The 6,956-nt window shown below is 43.6% G+C and overlaps 2 protein-coding genes across 2 annotated transcripts in view; one reads left to right on the top strand and one right to left on the bottom strand.

Annotated features, from left to right (window-relative positions):
• The window catches only part of P2RY14 (purinergic receptor P2Y14), a 52,456-nt gene extending 50,175 nt beyond the window's left edge, over positions 1 to 2,281 (bottom strand). The window contains exon 1 of the mRNA XM_026497285.4: positions 2,036 to 2,281. The gene's annotated coding sequence lies outside the window, so the exon portion shown is untranslated. The remainder of the gene's footprint in view (positions 1 to 2,035) is intronic.
• Positions 1 to 6,956, top strand: part of MED12L (mediator complex subunit 12L) — a 314,505-nt gene that overhangs the window by 167,622 nt on the left and 139,927 nt on the right. The window lies entirely within an intron of this gene.

Here is a 6,956-nt window from a genome sequence, read left to right as displayed (position 1 = left end):
AGAAACTTTCTTTTTCTATCGCTGCCTCTTCCCCCCCAAGTTGTATTCTGTTTAAAGATGTCAGGCATAATTGTAATTTATGTTTCAAGTATAACTTGCCCCCTAATATCTGTGCCTGGTACTGGATGGAGCATTCTTATAGCCGGAGAAATATAAATACTATCCTACAAATACATGATTGAGGAGAAAGTAGTTGGGGAGGAATTTTAGGACCTGCTGATGAGTGATTTGGAGGAGGGTGGAAGGGGAGGGAGCAGGTGTGGCAGTGGTAAGGTTGGCTTGACTGAAACCCTGTGGCCTCAGGAGCTGCCACGAGTGGGCACACGGAGTACAAGTGCCTTCTGTGTGCCCAGAGGGCTCAGGCTCATAGAGGGCTCAGGCTCATGGTCCGGAGAGTTACGTCCTCTCTACCTGCTTCCTCAAGTGGAAAAGGGGCAGTATAACATTTCAGCAAACAGTAATTCTTTCTCCATACCCTGTCTACTTCCCCTTATTGGGTCTTGATGCTCTGAGTATCTTGGTGTCCCCTCATTTCTTCCTTACCGCACTGTAATGGACATGATAACTTTGAGTTTTTGTGTCGATTACCGGGTAGGGGTGTGTGTGTGTGTGTGTGTGTGTGTGTGTGTGTACTATTATATGTGTATTTATAGATTTTATTGAAGTATAAAATTTGTTTGCTCAAAAATCATATAAAAATATATTATTTTGGTATTTTATGGTGAGTACATTATGTATTCTTTTTTCTTTTTTTTTTCTTTTTTTTAAAGATTTTATTTATTTATTCGACAGAGATAGAGACAGCCAGTGAGAGAGGGAACACAAGCAGGGGGAGTGGGAGAGGAAGAAGCAGGCTCCCAGCAGAGGAGCCTGATGTGGGGCTCGATCCCATAACGCCGGGATCACGCCCTGAGCTGAAGGCAGACGCTTAACTGCTATGCCACCCAGGCACCCCTCTTTTTTTCTTTTTAACTTACCAGTGATATTTTAGTTTTTTTTTAAGTGCTGAAGACTTTGTTTCAAGTCTGTTTTAACAAGATGAATATGTAAACTACAATGTGTGCGGGAGTTTATTTTTTTTTTTACGTGTGATTTTTTTTTTTTTTTTTTTTTTTTTTTAAAAGAGGTGGGGTAGGGCAGAGGGAGAGGATGAGAGAGAATCTTAAATAGGCTCCATGCTGGGCATGGATGTGGGGCTGAGATCATGACCTGAGCCGAAATCAAGAGTTGGATGCTTAACCGGCTGTGCCACCTAGGTGCCCCCCTCCTAATGTGATTTTTTTTTTAAGTGTACTTAAAAATATATTTCTGGACTAGATGAATTGCATGACATTGGTTGAGTATGCTCACAGTGTGGATCTGTGTTAATTTCCCTGTGTGTAACTTAATTTCATAATGTTTAAAGTATTTGAAATAATTTTGCTGATTAGCCATAGACCATAATAAGTAGCATAAAAACTCAAATTTTTGCTCTGCATAGGAGAGATGTTTTTGCAGCTTATAATTCTCTTTAAAGGCAAATAAATATCTTATAAGGTATTATGAGGGTTAATTTATCCCAATAACAACAAGATAAAAGCTTTTACCTATATATGTACATATAGGGAATAACTGTATGTCTAGGCACACATGCAACTGTAAACAAAAGCATTCACACTTCCTTATAAGTATTGTAATAATTGATTTTATAGTTTTTAGAGGCAATTTCGATACACATTTACAAGCTTTTACAATGTTTGTCCTGGATAAACACCTTTTTGGCATTTTCTTTGATATCTCTTCTTCACAGATATATTTTAACAGCCACAATTGGAAATCCTAAGTAGTTATCAATGATAAAATTTCAGATTTGAATCCCAAACTCAGCGTGAGCAAATATAATCCCATAGCAACCAATTACAGTTCTCAAACAAAAAGAGAATGGGGATCATCCAGTGTTGCTGGGCACTGTTGCTGCCCAGCTCACAGATCCTTTCTGTTCTACTGCACCATTCACACATGCTCACGTGCTCTGCTGGCGAAGCTGTCTCCTTACCTGCCTGTTGCCCTGCGCCTGCGAGTTAAACAGCATCCATTTCAGAATGTCTCAGGGTACGCTCCAGATTAAGACTGTTATACAGAGTTCCTGCTCGTCTTCAAGAGCAGATGAAAATCAGGAACTTGACAGAAACCACAAAATAATCGGTCTCCTGTCACTGCTCAATTGGTCAGTCACAACTTACTCAAGGCTGGGAAATGGAAACAGAGAGATGTTTGGATCTCTGTGGGTGTCAGGCTGACCTCTGTGCTAGCTGCTGCTTTTCCTTCAGTGATCCAAAAAAAGCTTGCCCCCACCCCCGCCCCTTCTTGAAATTTTCTACTACTTTTTTCAACGTCACCACAACATTTGGCAAATGAACAGCCAGGCATCAATCCAAAGAGCTTTTCTTTGTAAACTCCACATCAACTTGTGATGGTACAAGGTGGAGAATGGACAGTGAGCAAGGGAGGCAGGTAAGAGGTGTTTCTGCCTGAAAGCCCCTCCTAGGAAGAAACAGCAGCCGTGCAGTGTAACGCACTGTTCACATATAGGTGGGAATTGGGGCTGCCTGGAGATGCAGAATTAGCATTTGAGTAAATAAGCGTTTTGACATCAGCGGCCACGTCTGTTAGATAAGAGGTGCTGCCATTGCCACTTTTTTTCCACATTAATTTTTCCATATTTGAGCATTACCGACAAATAGATTGTGAGTAGTACTTCCGTTAAACTCATCATTTGTTCGCCTCTTGCTTAGTTTGTGCTGCTTATGTTACTGTTTTGAAAGCAAGAGGCACGAGCTGCTTCCTATTTTTAGTTCGAGTTATATCGTATAATTTGTCATGTCCTGAAGAGTGCTCCAGCATCTGTCCTAGGGAATAGAGTGTGCCGTGAGATCTGGAAGCACTCAGAATTGGGCTACAAAGGCCCTAGCAAACTGAGTGACTCAGAGCCAGATTGAGAAAGAAAGAAAACCACGCCCTCTACAGCTCTGTGGAAGGCTCCTACATTTCAGGTGTGTTCAACTCCGGTTGTTCCATTGCCAAATTATGCGCTTATGGTTTAACTCATGAAGTTCGGTCTGATTTAAAAACATAGCATATGCATGAGCATTTACAATAATTGTAAGTATTTATTTATGTGCTCATGATAAACCAGGTGCTGTTGTAGATACTTTGTGTAGACCTACTATGTGGTAGGCAGTGTTCAGATCCTGGAGATGGAGCTGTGATCCCGTCAGACCCAAGTCTTTTCCCTCATAAAGCACATTTTCTTACTTTGTGCCTCACTCACAAACTTAATAGTCACTATTGATCCTTAATACTCTGAGCAGGGGCACCAAGGGACCCACGGATGGTTTAGTTAAACTTCCAGCTTTGGTCTATGTGAGGGATCCATTCTTCCGTGCTCGCCAGGGCCCATGCGGTCCTTGCTGCTGCCCAGACTGATGGGGCTAAGAACACCTGTGTGCATGCAGTCTCTAGGCTTGTTGGCTTCGGCACCAGTGAGATGTGGTGGGGAAATACATGTAGGTAAGGACTAGCCTTCAGAGTGTGGTTATTACCAGGCACACCACAGAGTCCTTCAGATGTAAACATGCTGATTAAATGGGTGCTTTACTTCCCTGATTTATAGCGGGAGGCGTTGTTTATTCTCATGGCCTCAGAAGCACCCATTCATTGTCCGCATGCTCTGTTGTGCTTCTTGCTTTCACCATGGAGTGTTCTGCCTACCTGTTACTGAGTATGACTGGGAGGAATTAAGTTAAATTCATTGGAGCTGCTTATTTACCTCCTGGTACCAGTTCTTACTAAGTCCAAGGTCAAAGAGAGAGGCCTGTATAGGTGGTCACGTGATGGCAGGTAGTCTTAGTGAGGTAGATCCTGTCTAAGACCCCCAGGGATTAAGAAATTGTACGGTAGAGAGCTCACAGCCCACCCAGGGGGTCAGCTGCCTCGTAGCCAGAGCTTGTCGTGGTCCATTGGATGAGCCAGTGTAATCAGAAACTTACGTGTTGATTTTGTACACTGTTCTGAACACCTTATGTGTTTAAAGTCAGAGTTCTCGCAACTCTGTGAGCTACTATCCCCCTCCCTCACCTTTTTTCTTTTTTTCCTAAGATTTTATTTATTTGTCAGAGAGAGAGAGAGAGAGAGAGAGAGAAAGCACAAGCAGGGGGAATGGCAGGCAAAGGGAGAAGCGGGCTCCCTGCTCAGCAGGGAGCCCAATGCAGGACTCAGTCCTAGGACCCTGGGGATCACGACCTGAGCTGAAGGCAGACGCTTAACCAACCGAGCCACCCAGGCGTCCCCCTCACCTTTTTTCTTAATAGATGAGACTGAGGCACAGAGTTAAGTTAGGTCCAGATTCTTAGAGCTAGGATTTGGAGCCGGTGCTCTTGACTGCACTTTCATGGCTCTCCTGATTTTGCATGCCCTTATCTAAATCAGACTTTTCAGATTAACATAAGCCTAACGGCTGGTGGGCCCAAACAAAACCTGCCCGTGCACTGTATTTGGCTTGTGGGAAGCCGGTCTGGGGCATCTGTCTGTAATTAGATTGGCAGGTGGCAGGCAAAGACGGCACAAAGGGGACAGCTGGGCACTCAAGGAATAATCATTGCCAAGGATTGGACCAGAACACAGATGCATACACTCAATTAAGGAGCACTTTCTTTGAATTAGATCCTTTTACAGCCAATTCACCAAGGAACCATTTGAGGGATAACTGTGCCTTTTTACAGATGAGAACAGTAGAGCCTCAGAAAGCTAAAGTTGTCCAAGCTAGGAGGTGACAGGACTGGACGTTGGAACAGGTCTTAGAGCCAGAGTTTAGGATTCCTTCTCTAGTCCTGTGGGTGTTTCCTAGAACCAGATGAACACTGAGCTCAGATTCGTTAATCCATGAAGCATCTGAGAGTACACTGGGACATTATATGCTCGGAACACAGGAAAAGTGTATTTTCTCATCAGAAACTGCTGATGGTATGCACACAGAGAATGTTAGTGTGAGATGAGGAGCGTACAGAGAGCGATGGCGGCAGATGAAATGGAGCATGTGGTAAGGATGACAGGGGCCAGGGCAAGTGGTAGAGGCAGAGGTGAAGACCGTACTTGGCTTGGAATTGGCAGAAGAAGAGCATGTAAGTCTCCAAGAAGAACTTGGAGAATTATCTGTTCATATTGTGTTCTTTTTTTTTTTTTTTTAAAGATTTTATTTATTTATTTGACAGGATAGAGACAGCCAGCGAGAGAGGGAACACAAGCAGGGGGAGTGGGAGAGGAAGAAGCAGGCTCATAGCAGAAGAGCCTGATGTGGGGCTCGATCCCAGATCGCCTGGATCACGCCCTGAGCTGAAGGCAGACACTTAACCGCTGTGCCACCCAGGCGCCCCTGTTCATATTGTGTTCTTAAGACTGCATTTCTCAAGATAGATTATCTGCCTTTGTAAAGTTTTTGGCCATAGGACCTTACTGACAGGGCGGTTAGTCCAGGTCTTGTGATTCATCTTTCCCTGCTTGGGAGACTTAAAGGAAACACCTGGAGCTGCCACCTCTTACCCCCCAGGCCTCTGGATGGTCCTCTCTGCCCTGTGCTTCGCCAGGGACTCTAAGCAGTTCTGACTGTTTTGAAGTCCTGCTTTATATATCTGACTGGCCATCGACATCACCCGGGGAGCTGTAAAAATGCAAATTCCAAGACTCTGCTTCAAAGGGACCAAATCTGAATCCTTGTGTTTTTGGCTCAGGAATCTTTTTTCTTCTTCTTTTTTTTTTTTTAATGGGGCCCCGGGGGAGGTGTGAGCAGAGGGAGAGAGAATCTCAAGGAGACTGCCCACTCACTGGGGATCCCAACACTATGCGGGGCTCCATCCGGTGACCCTGAGATCATGATCTGAGCCAAAACTAAGAGTTGGATGCTTAACCAGCTGAGCCACCCAGGTGCACCAGGAATCTGTATTTCCAGATGTGTTCAGGTGATTCTGAAACATGGCCATGTGTGAGCATCCCTGCCTTCCTGTTTTGAGACCTCTGATTTTATAACATTCGGAGGAACTTTCGTCTTCTGGGCAGATACCCTGCCTCTCAGCCTGTTTTGTGTGTTTAGCTAACTCCAGCTGCCGGGGCGCTTCATCGTTTGCTGCTCTAGCTTTGGACACTCATGCAGACATGTGGCCTCAGAGCAGAAGTTTAATGATCAGTGTACCAGTAGAGTGGTGGTAAGGACAAGAGAATTCAGACACCTAATGAGAGAGTAAGACTAGAGCAACCAAAGATTAGGTGAAACCCGAGGAGGAAGGAAGAGGATTGAAAGGGGCTTATGCAACAAAAACAATGATGTTTGACTTCTCCTGAGGCCTTTAGTTTTATATTTCAGATAAATTCTCTCATCAGTTTTTCCCCCCACTGGATGCAAATGAATGGTGTGAATCTGTTCTTATACTGTCTGCCGTTACTCCCCCTTCTTAGCAGAAAAGTCTTAGGAGTGGAGTCTTCCTTTTTTTGTGCCCCTCACTGTGTCACCCACGTTTTGAAAACCGGTCTCAGCTGTCCCAATGTGTGGAGCTTATGGGAAACACAAGCATTTTTGTGGAGGACTCAGATATATTTCAATGCAGGATTGCAAATTGGCCCTGCCACCATTTTGTATTTCTTTGAGGTGCGTGCTGGGCATTTTGCGGATATGCTTAAATATGAAGATTATCTTTTTTTTTTCAATGTGAAGATTATTTGTACACATTTTTGTCTCTTGCAGTTGAAAATAAATGTCTTACTAATATTCGCAGAAACATTTTATCCTGACACACTATTGATCAAATCTTCATGTATTTTTAAAATTAAATATTTTGTTTAGCAACACACGTAATAAGCTTTACTCAACACTAGGTACCAGACTCAATGTAAAATTAATAATAAAATAATCATGTTAAGCATAATAA

The sequence above is a fragment of the Ursus arctos genome, unplaced genomic scaffold, assembly GCF_023065955.2.
Source record: "Ursus arctos isolate Adak ecotype North America unplaced genomic scaffold, UrsArc2.0 scaffold_20, whole genome shotgun sequence".
Classification (NCBI taxonomy): Eukaryota; Metazoa; Chordata; class Mammalia; order Carnivora; family Ursidae; genus Ursus; species Ursus arctos.
The sequence above is the reverse complement of the archived record's forward strand: the minus strand, read 5'-3'. Positions and strand labels throughout refer to the sequence as shown.